At 48.2% G+C, this 21,321-nt stretch overlaps 1 protein-coding gene and 1 pseudogene across 1 annotated transcript in view; one reads left to right on the top strand and one right to left on the bottom strand.

The window, feature by feature from the left end:
- Window positions 1-21,321, bottom strand: part of LOC130026599 (polypeptide N-acetylgalactosaminyltransferase 12-like) — a 308,882-nt gene that overhangs the window by 98,138 nt on the left and 189,423 nt on the right. The gene's annotated exons all lie outside the window — the stretch shown is intronic.
- Window positions 677-757, top strand: LOC130026777 (uncharacterized; annotated as a pseudogene).

The raw sequence follows: 21,321 nt of genomic DNA, 5'->3' as shown, positions 1-21,321 counted from the left end.
GGCTCTGATCTCTCGCTGTGCCACAAAGGTAAACAAACTACCTCCAGGTCCCCATTCAGGGGTGACAGTGATGACTAACAAAGGGCCCCAGTGGCTACCAATTGTCCAGATGGCACAGTCCCTGGGATTATGATGTGAAAACCCACATCTAAGTTTTGCGACTCTAGATTTTGATGTGAAAACCCACTCTAACTTTCGCGACCCCAGCCATTCTGCTTATCGGATGGGACCCCATCCTCTGACTTGCAAGAAGCAGTGGACTAAATCTCTTGCTCAGAACCACTGAACAGTTCAGGAGCAGTTTCCAACCTGAGTGGCATCCGGATAAACACCATAAGAATGAAGCCCTGAATCCCTCTGGAAAGACTGGGTAGGGGCGGGTGCGCTCGGCGAGGGATAGGGACAAGCACGAAACATGGTGAGACCCCACGATCTCTTAATTTTCATATTAAAAGGTAAAGATAAAAGGTAAAGGCACTCCCGTTGATCGTCGATTTGCTCAAGCGGGCCCAGTAACGTCTCCATTGGAGACTTTGTTGTTACTATGTTTGGCATATCGAATACTCTCGGTAGCTTGTCGGGCTCTCCAAGAGGGGCGGAGGAATTGAACTCGGGTTGGCCATGTTGGCCGCTTGTAAGGCGAACGCCCTACCACTGTGCTATCACTCCATCCCCCTGAGCTTCTCGGCCTTTTGGCTAAGATCAAGTGTAGTATCTGTTCATATTAAAAATTGAAATTTATTTATTTGGATTTATTTTTTAATTGGGTTATTATTTTATGTTTTGAGTTTGCTCCCGCACATATGGATGTGTTGGAGGCTGTGTACCTTTTTTTTTAATCCAAGAATTTTCTTTTTATTATTTTTTATTAGTAAAACCCCATGAGGTACAATTGTAGACTTATAAATTTTTGTGCTTGGGTTTCAGTCACACAATGATCAAGTACCCATTCCTCTACCAGCACCCATCCTGCACCACCACGGGTCCCAGCATCCCTCCCACCCCACCAACCCCCTTTCCCACCCTGCCTCTTTGGCAGTGCATTCCCCCTTGTTCTCTCTCTCCCCATTTGGGTGCTGTGGTTTGCAATAGAGGCACTGAGTGGTAGTCATGTTTGGTCTATAGTCTACTTTCAGCATGCATCTCCCACCCTGGGAGGATCCTCTCAGCACCCTTGATTTGGTGCCCTCTTCTCTAGCTGAGCTTCCCTGGAGACTGTGTAACTTCTTTACTTGCAGAGTACGAGTCTCAATGTTGTTCTGTTTGGGTCATCTCGCCACTCCTAGTACGCAGCATCCCTGCCATGGGGGCACATCTGCAATTGCTTTGTGTAGCCGCATAGCCTCATAGTCCCATAGCCCCATTCCTCAATGGGAAGGGGCAGAGGAGGGGAGAAGGGAGGGGGCAGGAAGGTGGAGGGGGGAAGAGGAGAAGGGCGGGAAGGAAGAGGGAAGAAAGACAAGGTTGGGGTAGATGAATATGATTTTAACAGGGTAGGTAAAAGACGGAATTACAGGTGAGTAAGAATTCTGTTTAAACATTTCTGACTCCTGGGGAGAACACATCACTTTCAGGCAGGTCACTTTGTGCCCTGGGCTGGGTGTCTGCAGCCTCCTTACCTCACGGGCATCACAGTCTGTCTGATCTTCTGCCAACATAATTTGTCTTTGACGGGTTGTTGGCTCAGGTCTGTCTTGGATCTGGGTGTGATTTCCACCTCTAGGTGAGAGGGAGGATGGGGTGTGCATGGGGTGTCTTTAGGAAGGACACTCCCTTCTGGTTCTCACAGAACACTTGGGGTTCCAAGGCGGGTGTAGCCCATAGGATGGCGGGATCAAACCCAGATCAGCCACGTGCAAAGCAACAACCTACCACTGTACTATCGCTCCAGCCCTTGAATTTCTTCTTTGACGAAGTTTCTGTTCATTATTCCTCTCTGCATTTGTTTGATGGGGTTGGGAGATATTTTTTTTAAAGTTCTACCAATGTGCTATATAACTTGGATATTAGCCTTTCATCAGCTAGATATTGGGTAAATAATTTTTCCCATTCTGTGGGCTATCTTAGTAGCTTAGACGCCATTGCTTTTTTTTTTTTTATAAAAACAACGCATTAGAACTGCTTTGTCACCTCTTGATCGATCAACCAGACTCAAGCTTAGCAAGGACATACTTCATTTGAGGGAAACAATGGAAGAAAGGGACTTAGTAGATATATACAGGACACTTCATCCACAAAAAGCTGAATACACATTCTTCTCAAGCGTACATGGAACATTCTCCAAGATAGACCATATGCTGAGCCACAAAACATGCCTCCATAAAATTAAGAAGGTAGAGATTGTATCAACAATCTTCTCAGACCATAATGCGCTGAAATTAGAAGTAAATCACACACAAAAACAGAAAACTATATCAAACACCTGGAAATTAAACAGTGCACTATTGAACAACGAGTGGATTAGACAGGAAATCAAAGAGGAAATCAAAAGATTCCTAGAAACGAATGAAAATGAGAACACGAGTTACCAAAACTTATGGAACATAGCAACGGCTGTGTTAAGAGGAAAGTTTATAGCTCTACAAGCATTCCTCAGAAAGGAGGAGCGAGCACACATAAGTAACCTAACCTCACAGCTTAAGAGCTTGGAGAAGGACCAAAAAAAGGAGCACAACCCGAACAGGAGAAAGGAAATAATAAAACTCAGAGCAGAAATTAATGAGATGGAAACACAAAAAACAATCCGAAAGATCAATGAAACCAAAAGCTGGTTCTTTGAGAAAATTAACAAGATCGATAAGCCTCTAGCAAAACTCACAAAGAAAGGGAGAGAGAAAACCCTAATAAATCGAATCAGAAATGAAAAGGGGGTCATTACAACAGAAACCACAGAAATTCAGAGAATCCTCAGGGAGTACTTTGAGAAGCTTTATGCCACGGAACATCAAAACCTCGAGGAAATGGATAAATTCCTAGACTCCTACAGACTCCCAAGGCTGAACCAAGAAGACCTGGAATACCTGAACAGACCTATCACCGTCAAGGAAATTGAAATGGTAATAAAAAGTCTCCCCCAAGCACAAAAGTCCTGGCCCGGATGGATTCACTAGTGAATTCTTCCAAATCTTTAAAGAGGACTTACTCCCAATGCTCTTTAAGCTTTTCTACGAAATTGGAATATCAAAAACACTTCCGAACAGTTTCTACGAAGCAAATATCACACTGATACCAAAAGCAGACAGAGATACCACAAAGAAAGAGAATTACAGGCCGATATCCCTGATGAACACAGATGCAAAGATCCTCAACAAACTACTAGCAAATAGAATCCAACTACTCATCAAAAAGATCATACACCATGACCAAGTAGGATTCATCCCAGGGATGCAAGGATGGTTTAACATTTGGAAATCAATCAACATAATCCACCATATCAACAAAAGAAAAGATAAAAAGCATATGATCATATCAATAGATGCAGAGAAAGCATTTGATAAGATCCAGCACCCCTTTATGATGAAAACCCTAGCCAAAATGGGTATAGAGGGGACTTTCCTCAACATAATTAAAGACATCTACCACAAGCCTACAGCAAGCATCATCCTCAATGGGGAAAAACTGAGAGCCTTCCCTCTAAGATCAGGGACGAGACAGGGATGCCCACTCTCTCCACTGCTGTTCAATATAGTACTGGAAGTACTTGCAATAGCGATTAGGCAGGAAAAAGATATTAAGGGCATTCAGGTAGGAAAGGAAGAAATCAAGCTCTCACTATTCGCAGATTATATGATACTCTACTTAGAGAACCCAATAACCTCCACCAAAAAACTCCTAGAAACAATAGACCTGTATAGTAAAGTTGCAGGTTATAAAATCAATACCCAAAAGTCCATGGCTTTCCTATACGCAAACAGTGAGAGAGAAGAAAGCAACATGAAAAAAACAATCCCGTTCACAATTGTGCCCCAGAAAATCAAGTACCTAGGAATCAGCTTAACTAAGGAAGTAAAGGAACTGTACAAAGAAAACTACAAAACGCTACTTCAGGAAATAAAAGAGGACATGAGGAAATGGAAAGATATCCCCTGCTCATGGGTCGGGAGACTTAACATTGTCAAAATGGCAATACTACCGAAAGCATTGTATAAAATCAATGCAATCTCTATAAGGATACCCATGACATTCTTCAAACAAATGGAGCAAACACTCCTGAAATTTATATGGAACAATAAGCCCCCACGAATAGCTAAAGCAATTCTTGGGAAAAAGAAAATGGGAGGAATCAACCTCCCTAACTTCAAACTGTACTACAAAGCAGTAATAATTAAAACAGCATGGTACTGGAACAAAGGCAGAACTGCAGACCAATGGAAGAGGGCTGAATACACTGACATCTCCCCTCAATCATATGCTCATCTAATCTTTGATAAAGGTGCAAGTAATGTGAAGTGGAGTAAGGAAAGCCTGTTTAATAAATTGTGTTGGCATCACTGGACGGCAACATGCAAATAAGTAGGCTCAGAACTCTGCCTAACACTATGTACAAAAGTAAGATCAAAATGGATTAAAGACCTCAACATCAGACCAGAAACCATAAGGTGCATTGAAGATAACGTTGGCAAAACCCTCCATGACATTGAAGCTAATGGTATCTTCAAAGATGCCACGCCACTGGCCAAGCAAGTGAAAACAGAGATAGATAAATGGGACTATCTTAAACTAAGAAGCTTCTGCACCTCCAAAGAAACAAATACAAAGACAGTCTACAGAATGGGAAAGGATATTCACCAAATACACATCTGACAAGGGGTTGATATCCAGGATATACAAAATACTGGTTAAACTCCACAAGAAGAAAACATTCAACCCCATCCAAAAATGGGGCAATGAAATGAACAGAAACTTTCTCAAAGAAAAAATCCGAATGGCAAAAAAGCACATGAGAAAATGCTCTACATCATTAATCATCAGGGAGATGCAGATCAAAACCACAATGAGATACCATCTCACACCTCAGAGACTGGCCCACATTCAAAAGAACAAAAGCAACTGATGCTGGCGTGGATGTGGCGAGAAAGGGACACTCCTTCACTGTTGGTGGGAATGTCCACTGGTTCAGCCCTTCTGGAAAACAGTATGGATGATGCTCAAAAAATTAGAAATTGAGCTCCCATTTGACCCAGCAATACCACTCCTGGGAATATATCCCAGAGAGGCAAAAATGTATCGTCGAAGTGACATCTGCACTTGTTTGTTCATTGCAGCACTCTTGACAATAGCCAGAAACTGGAAGAAACCTGAATGCCCACGAACAGATGACTGGTTAAAGAAACTTTGGTACATCTACACAATGGAGTACTATGTAGCTGTTAGAAAAGATGAAATCATGAAATTTACATACAAGTGGTACAATATGGAAAGTATCATGCTAAGTGAAATGAGTCAGAAAGAGAGGGATAGACATAGAAAGATTGCATTCATCTGGGGGATATGAAGTAACAAAGTATGAGATTAATACCCAAGAATAGGTGAGATCAGCACCAGGAGGATTACTCCATAACGTAGAGGCCAGCCGGGTATCCTAGAGGAAAGGGCAGTTCAGATAGAGAAGGGAGCACCAAATAAAGGATGTTTGGAGGATCCTCCCAGGAGGGGAGATGCATGTTGAAAGTAGACTATGGACTGAACATGTTTGCCACTCAATGCCTCTTTTGCAGACCACAACACCCAAAAGGAGAGAGAGAACACAGGGGATTGCCCTGCCACAGAGACAGGGGGATGGGGGTGGGAGGGATTTTATCCATGGTGGTGGAAAATGGGCACTGGTGGAGGGATGAGTATCTGATCATTGTATAATTGAAACCAAAGCACAAAAAATTGTAAATCTACAACTGTAAAAAAAAATAAAATAAAAAAAAACACGTCTAGGGAAAAAGAAACGCATTAGATTGGTGTATCTTTGATTTTTCTGTTCTCTTTTCATGCTTCACATTTTATTGAATTTTTTGCAAATTTTTATTTTGTTTTCATAAAGTTGTTGACAATAATTTATTACATTTAATATTCAAACACCAATTCCACCACCATCGTACCTTCCCACCACCATATTTTGAATGTTACCACTCCAAATCTTAGAGGTACTCTCCTGGGGTCATTTACATCGTACTCAGGGGCATGCAGATGACAGGCTCTAGACATGGTGAATCCCATGGCAAGGGCCACCCACAATCTAGAAGCAACTGCCAACTGCTGGCAGGACACACCTCGCCCAAGACACATACCCACACGGCCTGGGATGGATCCATTTATTGAAACAAGCTTGGAAATAGGACAGTGACTGTCAGAGAGTGAACCAGCATGCCTCCTTCCTCTCTCTTCTCCTCAAATCATCAGTGCCCAACCAGCCCCCAAAGAGTGTCTAGAACTGGTTGCTCTGATGTTTCCAGACCCCATTAGCTTCAGGGCTGCCATATGGAGAATCGGGACTGTATACTGGGGAGGGAGAGCTCCCACCACAAGCCCTTGTTTGGCTTTTGGAGCTATCATGACTGAGGTTGGAGTGTGGCCCAGTTTAAATTTCTGCTCCCAACATGCCTGGTGCCTAGAGGTAGGAGACATTTTTGTCCCACTGATCCCTGTGGTCTAGTGTTGGGGGACCTTTCTGTCCCCTTGACCCCTAGGATCTAGTGCTGAGAGAAAGTGGAAGAGCGCGAAGGAGGGAGGAAGGAGGAGGGTGGGAAGAACTGGATCAGGGCTAGATTAGTTGGAATTGAAGAACAGAGGGTACATCATCAGGGTAGAAAAAGTGGATTAATGGTGAACAAGCTTGCCAGCTGAACTCAAGCGGACGAGCTGGATTCTGGTTATTTGGGGGCAGGTCATTACAGGATCCGGATCTGAGGTCTGCAGCCTCCTGTTCCTCACAGACAGGAACAGGAGGGTCCCTCTGGGTTCTTCACACAATCCATCATCCCGCTGCCCAGGTCTGGACACCAGACCTTAGTCTCAGACCTTAGTCATCCAGATCCTTAGTCTTCTCACATGACACCAGCCTGTCTTTCATGAACATCATCTCGAGTTCCATAGAGGTCATGGTCTCACAAACTCCACTATGTTCACCTCCAACTCCGTGTTCTTCGACACTGGATTGACTATTGGGAACTCCAGGGTCTCAGCCAAGCAAGGAAGGTGGAGGCATCTCAGGGGTCCCGCCTGGCTCTACCTCCCATATAGCCCCACCTCCAGATCCCCATCAGGAACTTCTCCCTCCTGGAGACCCACCACACTCTCACCCTCTTCAGGGTACCCTTGGAATTCCAGCAAGGCCTGGGGCTCAGTTGCTCCTGATTTCAGGACTGAGGATTCCCTAAAGATGAAGGCACCAGGTCAGTAGGCAGGTCTAGGGCCGGATGCGCCTTCCTGTCCCTGAGTCCCTGCCCATCCACTCACCTGGGTTTCCCTCAGCTCCCTGAAGGTGGCCTCCAGCAGTGCCTGCTGCCTTGTTAGCACCTTCTGCAGCTGGTCCATGAGCGGCTTGTGCCTCAGAACCTGCTCGACCTTGGAGCCCAGGTGAGTGGGACATCCAGGTATGGGGTTGCAGCTGTGTGCTGCTTTTGATACCATTAGGAGCATTCCAGGCTGCAGGCACTGCACCTTCTAGTCTTGCATGCACATCTCTGTCATGAGACAGGGCCGAAGGCTGTCCAGATCCCACCACAACATTCAGGGCCCAGACACTCACACACAGGCCCAAGCAAAACAGCACATGGGGTAACCTGTCCCCTGCACATTCCCCTGGGGGTCTTTCTCCAAAGGCCTAAGAGATGGGGCCTCCCCCTACCTCGACCCAGCAGCCTCCCCGCTACTAGTACCCTCTCTGTGCAGTGAGGGCCAATCCGCACCCCCAAAATCCCTCTAGCCTCTTCTAGATTTTGATACATTATAGTGGGTGGCGTCCTGGCCTGTCCTTCCTCCCACCACCCCAGGCGGGCTCCTACCCTCACAGTGGGTCTCCCCCGGCACCTTCTGTCATTTCTCCATATCCACCTTGTCCTGATTCACTCCCCTTGCAGCTGATCTGGAGCTGGCTCTGCAGTAGCACCTGCTCCTCCTCCTGCTCATTCTCAGAGACCGACACTGATCAGAGGCCACGTCCTACTGCGGGAGGCCAAGAACCTACTCCTTTTGCTGCTGCAGACACTCACCTGTTTGTCCTGCAGTCCCACCTGTGGGCGCAAGGCTGGGAGTGAGGACAGGCAGCCAGGGTATCCTGCTCTGGGTCCAGGGATGTGGAGGTCAAGCACCGACTCCCAGGCCCAAGGCTGGCAGCGCCTGGGCAATCTGTCCCCTGCACAGGCCCCCATGGTCTTGCTCCAGGGGCCTAAGAGCTGAGACCTCCCTTGACTGGGGACCCTGTCACCTGTCCTGTGCTCAGGGATCACCCCTAATGGTGCTCAAGGATCCATAGGAGGTGCCAGGAATCATCAGCCCAGGATAGAAGTATGCAAATCAGACACCTCACCACCTGTTCTAGCTTTTAATATATTACATTTCCTTGTTTCCTTTTTGGTTTTGGAACCACAGCAGGGATTAGTCCCAGCCATGCTCAAGGGACTCTATGGGACGCCAGAGATTGAAGTCAGATAACCCAAGTGCCCTTCCCGCTCTACTATCTCCCGGCCTCTTTTATCTTTTTCAAAATAAAAATTTTAATTTTCCGTTGATTTTTCTACACTGCATCCCGAAAGGAATACCAGTTTACAATGGTGCGTGTGAAATTCCCAAATGATCCAGTGAGTTCCACTGCAATCAGAACCACCCCTCTAACTCTCCCCTGCTCTCTTTTTGCTATACTTGGACATTTTTGGAGGGACATACCCAGTGTTGCTCAGGCCTCACTCCTGGCTCTGTACTCAGGGACGACTCCTGGTGGGGTTTCGGGGATCAAATGCGGTGCCCGGGGTCACATCTGAATTGGATGGTCCACAAGGCAAATGCCCTTCCCTCTGGACCACCCCTCCAATCCTGCAAGATAGTTTTCTTGAAAAAAAAAACTTACTCAGTAAGATGTGAAGGGAGGACGTGTTCAAAAGAGCATGTGGGCTGAAAGAGCTGACCACTCACCCTAACTTCTAAAGGCCAGTAACTGCCTGTACCTGTCAATCACAAACTGCCACTCGGGAAGGTCCCTTGGGCCTGTCCCCCACCCCCATCTCTGTACCCCGAGAGGCCTCTGAAGGTCCCCTGCAGCATTTTCCCACTTCCATATCTAATGCAAATGAAATTTGTTTGCCATTCATAAATGCCCATACAGAGTTTCCTCTTAAATGAAATAATCATTTTTTAAAAAGAGATTAAGTAATGACATGTTGAATGGTGCTCAAAGCAGGACACATTTGAACCACTGATCTACTCATCATGCACTGTCTCCAAACTCAAGTCCAGCATCACATTTCCACAATTCTATAAAGACCCCAGTGCCTCAGCTGAGCTCTGGAGTTCACCTCAGAAAATGTACTACACATCTAATTCTATAAATCCAAATATAAGCCATTCTCCTATTAAATTCTATTTTCATTGAATCGATGTGAGATAGACCCTTACAAACCTGTTCATGATTAGGATTCAGTCATCGTTGTTCACCCATCCTTCCACCAGTGTACATTTCCCACCTCCAATGTTTCCAGTTTCCCTCCCATCACCGCCCACCCACCTCTGCACCCAGGCCAGCCTTTTTTAAAAATTTTTATTAGTGAAACACCATAAGGTACAGTTATAGACTTACAAATTTTTGTGTTTGGATTTCAGTTATACAGTGATCGAGACCCATCCCTCCACCAGTGTCCATTTTCCACCACCACGGATCCCAGTATCCCTCCCACCCCTATTCCCTCCATCCCACTCTGGCTCTGTGGCAGGGCATTCCCTTTTGTTCTCTCTCTCCTTTTGGGTGCTGTGGTTTGCAAAAGAGGCATTGAGTGGCATTCCTGTTTGGTCTATAGTCTACTTTCAGCATGCTTCTCCCATCCAGGCAGGACCCTCCCAACACCCTTTACTTGGTGCTCCCTTCCCTATCTGAGCTGCCTTTTCCCCCAGCATGTGTGGCTGGCCTCCAAGCCATGGAGCAAACCTCCTGGTACTTATCGCGACTATTCTTGGTTGTTAGTCTCCTATTTTGTTACTTTATATTCTACAGATGAATGCAGTCTTTCTATGTCTGTCCCTCTCTTTCCGACTCATTTCACTTAGCATGGTACTTTCCATGTAGTACCACTTGTATGTAAATTTCATGAATTCATCCTTTCTAACAGCTGCTTAGTATTCCATTGTGTAGATGTACCAAAGTTTCTTTAACTGTTGCCTACTGACCAAGTAAAAGAATGCTTGATTTTTCATTCCCCCTTTGTCCTGCTCAAAGCTGGGCAACTTCCCAGGTTTCCGGGCTTTCAGGGATTCCCCACAAAAACCCAAGCAAGGCTGCTATCAATGCGGACAGCCAGGCCATTTCAAAAAGGAATGTCCCAACAACCCCTTGAGGAAGAAGGGGGGATCACCCGGGCTATGTCCCAGATGCAAGAGAGGCAATCACTGGGCAGCCGAGTGTCGCTCCAGACCGGATAACTTAGGCAATCCACTGCCGCAGGGAAACGGCGGGAGGGGCCTGCCTCGGACCCTGCAAGCCTTCAGGCAGGAGGCCTATCAGACATCGGGTCAAAGTATCAGCCCGCTCAGATAGCTTCCCTCCCTCTCTCAGGGGTTCCTCAATTCCCAGCTCAGGTCTAGACCTTTATGCCTCTGTCCGGGCGGTACTAACACCATCTATGGGAATTGAAAGTTTGGAGACGGGGGTCTATGGCCCCCTACCGCCCGGAACCACTGGCCTCATTCTAGGGTCAGAAAAGGCTCTCCTGCAAGGATTGCAGATATACCCAGGATCTATCACAGAGAGCTACATAGGACAAATTCATGTCTTGGCAGATTCCCCCCGTGGCATTGTGACGATAGAAAAGGGACAGCTGATTGCACGCCTGCTCCTCCCACCGACGTGGCAAGGCCCCACCTCGACGCTCTCGTTCCAGGGTCAGACAAACGGAGACTGCTCAGATAATCCAGCCCAAATATTTTGGATTGCCCATATGGCTTCCCGACCACGCTATGTGCTAAGAATCAACTCAAAGGAATTCTCTGGGCTATTAGATACTGGAATCAAAGAGATGTGCCTGGAGCTGGAGGTTCTTCGTCCTCTTAACTATTTCTTCGACGTTCTTGAAGGCGTTCCAAGCCGCTTTCTTCCTCCTGCGCAGCTCGGGTGCCAGGTCATTTGTTATGTTGACCTCTCGACCTAGGTACACAGCTGTTGCATTCGGAGATGGTCGTTCCATTGAGAGCGAATGGGGCGTCAGGAACAAGGCTGTTTCTCATAAACATTGTTCTTCCTGCATTAACATATGCCTCAGAGACCTGGGCCCTACGCAAACAAGATGAGAACGCTATTCAGGTCTCCCAAAGAAGAATAGAAAGAGCTATGCTTGGAATATCACGTTTCACTCAAATGAGAGAACCAATACGGAGTTCTGACGTTCATCGAGGATCAAGGATCAGGGACGCTGTCTCATTTGCCAAGGTGTCGAAAATCAGATGGGCTGGTCACGTAATGAGATTTAAAGACGACCGTTGGACTAGAGCTGTTACTGATTGGATTCCACGGGATGTCAAGAGACCGCGTGGCCGCTCACCTACCAGATGGTCAGACTTCTTCGTCAAGATCATGAACGATCGGTTTGAGGCCCTTCATGTTCCCGGAGCGAACAGATGCCATTGGGCTACACTAGCACGCGACAGGGACAAATGGAGACGTTACTGGCGCCCGCTCGAGCAAATCGAGGACTAACGGGAAGTTAAGTGATTAAGTGATTAGATACTGGGGCAGATGTCTCAGTGATATCCAGTAAATATTGGCCTGCCAACTGGCCTGCCACAATGGCTACAGCCGTTTTGCAAGGACTTGGCCAAGTCCGACCCAGCCGTAGCGCCCAAGTATTGACCTGGGAGGACGCCGAGGGCCATAAGGGCCAGTTCCAGCCTTTCATTGTCCCAGACCTCCCCACCAATCTTTGGGGACAAGATATACTCTCAGCTATGGGCGCGGTTCTGGTTACATCACCCAGTCGCTCGCAGACATCGCCAGTCTCCTTTAAGACCATAGCCCATATCACTAGTGACTGCCCATCCTCCGGGCAGGAAAATCCCGTGACTTTAATGCCCGTTGAGGAACTGGAAGAAACTAGCCCTTTTTAATCGGGGCCACTGTCGAGCGGCCTCCCACCCCAATTACCTGGAAATCAGATGATCCAGTCTGGGTAGAGCAGTGGCCCCTACCTAAAGAGAAATTACAGGCCGCACATGCCCTAGTGTCTGAGCAATTAGAAAAGGGGCACATTACCCCATCCACATCTCCCTGGAATACCCCAATCTTTGTTATAAGGAAAAGGACCGGCGGGTGGAGATTATTGCAAGATCTCAGAGCAGTCAATGCCACCATGCATCCAATGGGGGCCCTGCAGCCAGGGCTCCCCCATCCCTCCACTATACCAAAGTCCTGGCAATTGTTAGTGATAGATCTTAAAGATTGTTTTTTCAATATTCCATTAGCTCCTAAAGATTGTCAAAGATTTGCCTTCTCTCTACCTTCCCCCAATTTTCAGGAACCCTATCAGCGCTACCAAAGGGTAGTCCTTCCCCAGGGCATGACTAATAGTCCCACTATGTGTCAGATATATGTTTCAGCGGTTTTAGCGCCAGTCCGGGATCGTTTCCCCAACGCACTTTTGATCCATTATATGGATGACATCTTAGCCGCCTGCCCCACCAAAGACCTGTTACTTCAACTCTATGATCATGTCCGGGTCACCCTGGAATCAGCAGGCCTTGTAATCTCCCCGGACAAGGTACAGCTCTCCCACCCATACAGATATTTAGGATACACCATAAACAAGGTGGGAATAGTGCGTCAAAAAATACAGTTTGCCACCTCCCATTTAAAGACTCTACACCAATGGCAACAGTTTTTGGGAGAACTCCAATGGCTCCAACCATCCTTCTCCCTGCCCACGGGAGAGCTCAAACCTCTTTTTGAACTATTGAAGGGGGATTCTGACCCCTCCTCACCTTGTCAATTGACCCCAGAGGCACAATTGGCTCTTAGAAAAGCAGAGCATGCCTTAGAAGAAATGCAAATACACCATATTGATTACAATCTACCACTACAATTTATAGTGCTTGCTTCAGAGTTTGCCCCAACTGGAGTTTTCTGGCAGATTGGTCCATTATATTGGGTCCACCTCTCAGCTTCCCCCACCCGAACGGTGATTCCCTATCCCACCTTAGTTTCTCAATTACTCTGGAAGGCCAGAACCATAGGGTGTGCACTCTTTGCTAAGGATATGGACATATTGGTCGTTCCCTATTCCAAAGACATGATTAATAATCTGATGCAATATGATGATTCCTGGTGCCTTTTTGTCTGCTCCTTTAAAAGCCAAATTACACAGGCATATCCCAAACATAAACTCCTGCAAAGCTTCAGGATTTGCCCTATTATCTTCCCTCGAATCATAAAGACCACCCCCCTTCCAGGTGCACGGACCCTCTTCACTGATGGCTCTAAGAGCGGTCGAGCCGTAGTGGTTGATGGGCAGGATGTTCACGCCATACAGCTTGCTGAGACCTCGGCGCAATTTGCAGAAGTAACTGCTGTATTATTGGCCTTGCAGACATTCCATAATGAGCCCCTCAATATTTACACTGATAGTGTGTATGTTGCTAATATCTTCCCCCGATTAGAAACAGCACCCCACATAGGTGAGGGCTTGAAAATTTTATCTCAATTACAAACATTGCAACTGTTGATTTGGGCCAGAAAGGACCCCCTCTGTGTGGGTCATATTAGAGGACACTCTGGCCTCCCGGGACCCCTTGCAGAAGGCAATGAACGAGCAGATAAAGCTACCCGCTTTATAATGACATCCCTAGAATGTGATAAGGCCATGCAGCTACATAAAAAATTCCACCTTAATGCCCAGTCTCTTCGTTTTCATACGGGTTGTTCCAAAGCTGAGGCTCTCTCCATAACCACTGTCTGTCCCGCTTGCGCTCCTTATATATATTCCCCGTCCCTGGGAGTCAATCCTAGAGGACTGAGAGCAAATGATATTTGGCAAATGGATGCGACCCACACTAACTCATTGGGTAACCGGCATTATCTCCATGTCTCGATAGACACACACACTCGGGCATGATTTTTGCCTCACTACATGCCGGGGAAAAAACAAAACATGTTATAGATCACCTTACTGCTGCTTTCTCATATATGGGAAATCCCAGGCAAATTAAAACTGACAATGGACCGGCCTATACAAGCTGCGCTTTTCATTCCTTTTGTGAAACCTGGGATATTACACATACAACAGGCATTCCCTATAACCCCCAAGGACAGGCTATCATAGAGCGAGCGCACTGACATCTCAAAACTTACATTTCTAAAACAAAAGAGGGTGAGATCTACCAAGGCTGTCAAGGGCCACAAGCGCTCCTATCCACAACCTTATTCATTTTAAATTTTTTGCTCCTCGATGATTCAGGCCGCAGTGCAGCCCAACGTCACTTTGCTACTCCGGCTCCCCTTAAAGCAATGGTGAAATGGAAGGATCTGTCCTCAGGAACCTGGCAACCACCGGCAGCAATCCTTGCCAGAGTCAGAGGCACAGTCTGTGTATATCCAACTAATACAGAAAAACCCATTTGGGTGCCGGAACGCCTGGTCAGGCCAATACATGAGCCCCACGATCATTTGTCCCCCACAGCTGGGAAAAATAATGAAACTCACCTCCAGGGTACTTAGCCCTGAGACGAATTTCCTTCTCTTTTTTCCACAGGAACAAAATGACCACAATGACGCTTGTCGCCTGGACCCTCGCTATATTATTAATGAAGGACCCTACCGAAACTCATGGCAATCGACAACAACCATTCAGGCAGACCTGGGTCATAAGGAGTGGAGAGGACTATGAGGTTTGGAGTACCACAAGTGCCCCTCTTTTCTGAGCCATGCTCCATTCTGGTCAAGCCACACTGGGTCCTGCCTGGTTTGGCAGCACCCCTTAATCAGTGCTTCCCTGACTTATATTTTTCCCTGGAAGACGCCTACCCCTTTCAGGATGGTTTTGAAAGGTCCGGGGCCAGAGCCTAAATGAGACGCAATGGCTTTTTCACCTGCCCCGGGTTCCGGACAGGCCAAGGGAGGAGAACCTGCGGTGGACCTGAATCTTACTATTGTGCCAGCTGGTCTTGCGTAGATTCTAATGATGGCTATTGGAAATGGTCGGTTGACCACGACCTGGTTAATATTTCTTATGCTGTGCCACTGAGATATGGCTCATATTCTGTACAATAACACCCCCAAATGCTTCTGGTCAAAATCTCCTTCACTGATAAGGGAAGGTCGGAGACCCGATGGGTCAACGGACTGAATTGGGGACTTATGTGGTATAGCAGGCCATGGCATGGGGTTATCCTGCAGATCCTCTTAAAAATCGAACCCGTGTGCTGGGAGAAGAGTGCTGCTTTTACGCCGACCACACGGGGGTAGTCGAGATTCCATGGCTAAGCTGAGAGAAGACCTGGAACGGCGTAAGAAGGAGAGAGAGGCTCACGAAGGGTGGTTTGAGTCATGGTTTAATCAATCCCCCTGGTTCACCACCCTGATATCTACTATAGCAGGCCCTCTGATCATACTATTACTGATGCTTACATTCGGGCCCTGCATCCTGAGTCGACTTGTCTCATTTGTCAGAGACCAGATTGGCAGGGTTGATTGGCAAATCACTCAAATTCACTTTATGCAACTGAGAGAAACTAGCAAAGAGCAGCCCTATTCAGAAAGGTATTTCTAATGGGCCTGGGAAGCCTCTTCCTTTATCTGTTGCAGTGACCTGATCCCGTGGCCGGTACCGGAAAACGCAGGAGGAGAAGGAGTGCGGACCGGACCTGTACAGAACCCCCCCGATCACTGAACGAAGAGATCCCCATCACCCCTCTACCCTACCCCTGCCCCTCTTTTCTGAGCCTTGCTCCATTCTGGTCAAGCCACACTGGGTCCTGCCTGGTTTGGCAGAAATGTCATCAATCCTCCCCTGTGCCTCCTCGTGGTTAAGGAAGTATGCCCTTGCCCAGGATACCCAATGACGGGCAACTTCTGTCACCGCCGCGCACACCTAAGACAGGGGCTAAAGCATTCTCCCCAATGACGGGTACCACGGCGGGGCGACGGACGACCTAAGACAGGGGTCCTGGCGTGCCATAATTGGAAAAATGGGGTGAGATGTTGCCTACTGACCAAGTAAAAGAATGCTTGATTTTTCATTCCCCCTTTGTCCTGCTCAAAGCTGGGCAACTTCCCAGTATAGGAGGTTTCAGTTTGGGGGACAAAGCTGGGCAGCTTCCCAGTACATGACGTTTCAGTTTGGGGAAAATGCACCCTCGTAAATGATTTGTAAATGATGTACGAGGAACAGCAGTCTCTATGGATATGTCAAAACTGTAACAAAGCAGGCCGCTCCGACCGGTAGCGTTAGGTCGAAAGGGTCACCAGGTGGCTGACCAACGGTGCATGGCTCTGCCCACTGTGACTGACCAACGGTGCATGGCTCTATTCATCGTCCCATTCCCTTTCCCACGTCCCATCCCCTTTCCTTTCTTTTGGGTGGGTTGTGGAAACATACTTAAGTCTGTACCTGTGCTCTGAATAAACGCACGCATTCATGCCATCTCCTGAAAGACGGAACCCTGTGTGACTCGAGTGTTGATTTCACCCTGATGGCCCACCCTGGCTCGGCCCCGCAGCGCCGGACGCGACATTTAACCAGTCATCCGTTCTCAGGCACTTGGGTTTTTTCCAGATATTCAGGTCAGCCTTTTTGGAAGAGGTTTTTATTATCTATCTTTCTCTCTGTTTGTTTCTGTCTCTGTCTGTCCCTGTCTCTGCCTTTTCTCTCTCTCTCTCTCTCTCTCTCTCTCTCTCTCTCTCTCTCTCTTTCTCTGTCTCTATCTCTCTCTCTCTCTTTGTCTCCCTTTTTGTGGTTTACAATATAGATACTGAAAGGGTATCAGGAATATCCCTTTACCTACTTTTAACACTCAAGGATTTCAAATTTGGACAAAAAACAGAATTGTTGTTTCAGGCACGTTGGCCAGAGGGAGAACTGGAAATGGTCTCTGCTATGGATAACCAGGGAACTGCAGAACTGCAATGACTGACCACAGCCTGGGCCCTGCTCTCAGGGTCCAGACAAGTCCTGAAGATCGGGAGGTCTCCCAACCCCAGATAGGGATGGGATGGACACCTGCCTGCCAGGACACTCCTACGGAAGATGACGGTCCGAGGCCACCTGGGGTCACTAAGCTGGCCTGGTTTCTCATCTTCACAATGGCCAGGCCTGGGTAACCGTGACATGACATGACAGGTAAAATACTCATAGTATTATATGTGTGTCTCCTGGGTGGCTCACCACAGTCTTGGAAGAACAGAATGGGGGTCTGGTGTTCTTTGGGAGGTCAGGAACTGTGCTCAAGGGCCGCTACTTTTTCTAAGCTGCCGGAGGTCAGAGCTGGCACATGTCCAGCACTCCCCTCACCCTGCCACCTTTCTGCCCTAAGAGGAGTCTTCCACCTACCCCGTGACTTTCAGGAATTACAAGATGACATGTATTTCCTAGCCCCTGGGGAAGTACCTTGTGACCCTGGGGGCTCAGGCACCAAATTTCCAACTGTGGGCTAGTGTTGGGTGAGGACTAGAAGGAAGAAGCCCTCCACGTGCTCCCTCCCCTGCCCCAGGAACAGACCCTTTTGCAAGGTACCTGAATCCCATGGCTCTCACAGCGGCAGGTGTCATGCCCTAGACTCACCACACTCAGGAAGACACAGGGGACCCAGAGAGTGTTGGCAGAAGAGGGGACCTGCTTGGTATCCCACTGAGCAGTCAGCCTTGCCCTGGCCGTGTCCCAGGAGCTGCCTGTCAGCGTAGTGTGGAGTGTGAGGATCCAACACGGGCCTCCTCGGGTCTCTGCTGTTTCCTAGCCTGTGAGTATTTCTCTCTTGCATCTACAATGTGGGGTCCCCGCCAAACTGACTCTGGAATTGATCTTTTAATGTGGGGTTGAGGGCATTGATTGGTCTAGGATGTTGACTCCCAAGTTCCAGGTAAAGCCCATATGTTTCCTTTGGTATTTGGCATGTGGTTCAGTGAGGATGTTGGGAATTTTCTACTGTGAAACTATGTAGACAGAAGGGCATCATTTCCCAGACCAGACTACCAGTGAAATGTTAGTTTTTCTCTCCTTGATGGCCTTTGTATTCTCTTGGGCTCCTGGCAAAGAGACCCCCACACAGACACTGCTTGATGCTTGATGCAGTCAGAGGTGGGTCCTGATCTCATCCTGGACATTCATCTTACTAAAGCTTCAGTTTCCCAGTGATTTTCCTTGATTCAAACATTCTCAAATGTGCATCACGTGGAGGGCCTTGGATGGACCTCGGACAGGCGCCAGGTGACCCTGATTTGGACAAGGGAAGGCCTAAGGTCCCACATGAGATATGGTCCAGATTACATCATGGGACAGTCTCTGGCCAAAAGAATGGTCACAGACCCCTTGAGTCTGGGATAGACAAAATAAAACTGGCCCCAGGTTTGGAGTCTGGGGAGTAGGAGCAGATGACATGGGCCAGGAAAAGCCAACAGATCTGACCTTACATGCCTGACTTTACATTGAACTAAATTTGAAGGGGCAGATTAAAGGAATCTGTAATTCTCTTACTGAGCTTATGCAAGACGACAGGCAACATTGATGAGAAGAAAATTTCACCATTGCTGTAAACGTTTAACTTAAAGAGGTGAGGAAACAGAAACATCTGCATCAGCAACTTCTAACCGTGTCCAAATGTAGAACCGTCGGTCTTCTGGCAGGGAGAGCTGGAGGCATGCTGGGTGTGAGCAGGGCAAGAAACGCTCGGGTACTGAGGGTCTGCCCCAACGGCACTGTTGCCAGCACCTAGACTAGCCTTGGTCTCCTTGATCACAAATACTAACAGTAATAGAAATGGGGAGTTGTGCTGAGCCCCCAGGTTCGACTCTCTGGTGCACAGAGCTAACACCATGGATTGCCTGAGGCTGCCAAAGCAGATGCAAACTCTGCTGGTACCTGTAGAGACCAGACAGGGGAAGGAGACAGAGTCTGGTTGGGGAGGCGGTGTGCGGGGCAGGAATCCTGACAAAGGTCACCAGCAAGTGCAGACCTGGGTTCTAGTTTCATCTTGATTGACAGTTGACCCTTGATGAGCATGGAGTCATTGAGAATATACCCTGGATGGTAGGATCATGACAGGGGTGAGGGGGCAGGGGGTGGGATGTGCCTGCTAACTGTGCTCTGCTCCTTTGCCTGAGCAGCCCAGAGGTGAAAAAACATCACCCCATCCCCAGGGCTGATTCTGGTCTCCTCACTGCTCTGTGTGCCCCAGAGGCCAGATGGGGGCTGTGGTGATTGCGAACAGGAAGAGGGTCTCTGACTCAACTGGCCACGCAGGTAGAAAAACGCCTTACAGGTCCAGAATGCAATGGGCATTAAGGGTCCAGAACTAAAATGACTCCCTGGCTGCAGTTGCCTTTTCAATCAATGGGCCCTGGGCCTGCTCAGTGCCCAGCAGGGAGGAAAAGCTGTTTTCTCCAATGAGGAATGAACGCTGCTCTACTCAAACCAGTCAGGAGGGGGAGGGGGCTTTGAGCCAGTTGAAAGAATGAACTCAAGAAGGGCCAGGGAGCTGGAGGCTGGTCAGGCCCAACTTTGGTCAGATTTGGCCACTCCTGAGGGCCTCACTGTAGAATGGACATCTCTCAGAGTCAGGCCAGAAATGAGAAACAATCCCAGAGAATCACTCATCACTAAGCATCGCCAGAAGATTAACCTGCAGGTGATAGTTTGTCAGGATCAGCCGCAGCGGGGTGAGCTAAGGGACTCGCAAATGATTCTGTCTGCCAAGCCTAAGGGAGGGAACCAAGCAGGAAGCAAGAGGCAGAAGCGAAAAACTAGGCAGGACCTCTGAGAGACCCGCTCTAGGAGGTGGACAAGATGGATGGGTCAGGAATCACCGAATTTGACAAGAATCAAATGTGAGGTTTGCTCTGACAAAATGGTGACCAGAACCAAATGGCAACCGGCTGAGTGGACAGCAACATTCCTGGTGTCAGAGATCACCTTGTCCCAGGTGAGGAAGACAAGACTTAATGCCCACTTGGTGACAGGAAGCCACCAGGCTTCATTCCATGTTCCTTACCATTGACCCACGAACAGATGACTAGGACCAGACCAAGACAACTTCAAAGCCCCCTGAGTCTAACCCAGGGCGCAGGTGTACCATTGCCTCACCTGAGGTTCGGAGAGTCCCCCGGGAGCACCCCAGTAAGCTACTCCTATTTCCTTAACTTTATTTATATGTCTCTGTCCCTCTGTCTGACCCAGATGGGGTTCCCAAATCTCTCACCGAGCAAGAGACTAAGGGAGAGCAGGTTACCCGAGTAGGATGGAAGGGGCTCACGGGAACGCTCGAACATTGAGCGTAGAAACTGTAGTCACCACTGTGGGAGCACCAGAGAGCAGTAGGCACCACTGCATGTTAGATGAAAGTTGTTACCGCAGAATCAAGGTAGCCTGTAAACAACCTACATAATCATGCTGTGGCCTGCTACTGCCCCTTTGGGGGATAGCTGGGTAGAGCCTGCACACATGGAATACACTAGGATGCTTCCAGCAAATTCTTGGGTGCCACCTGTCTTGGTGAGACTCTGTATGATCCTAAAAGGAAAAACTCCAAAGACAGTCGTTCAATGGGAGAACAGCTCTCACCACCGGCAAGGGGTGAGAGGGCTCAAGCCGCTGATCCCCACAGTCTCCCAGCTCCCCAAACCTCAAGGAAAACCTGGACTTGGTGTTTCCAGAGCCCAGGGGCCCAGAGGCAGGACACAGAGAACTAAGCCCAGAGCCCCAGTAGAAGCTTCGAGAGGGTGTGCAGGATATGTGTGAGGTGTGAAGATCCATGAGAGTGAACGGGCGGCCCCAGGCCCATGGTGCAGTTAGAGGGGAAGGGCTATGAACTGGGCACAGAGGGGTAAACCGGGACCAGCCTGTGCCTGCCCTGAACAGCCCTACCAGGCTGATCCCTGGTGCCTCCCCGAACCCTGGTTCCAATCCAAGTAGGAATGTGACAGGCAGGAAG

Source organism: Sorex fumeus, unplaced genomic scaffold (genome assembly GCF_029834395.1).
Source record: "Sorex fumeus unplaced genomic scaffold, SorFum_2.1 ptg000034l, whole genome shotgun sequence".
Lineage (NCBI taxonomy): Eukaryota > Metazoa > Chordata > Mammalia > Eulipotyphla > Soricidae > Sorex > Sorex fumeus.
The sequence above is the reverse complement of the archived record's forward strand: the minus strand, read 5'-3'. Positions and strand labels throughout refer to the sequence as shown.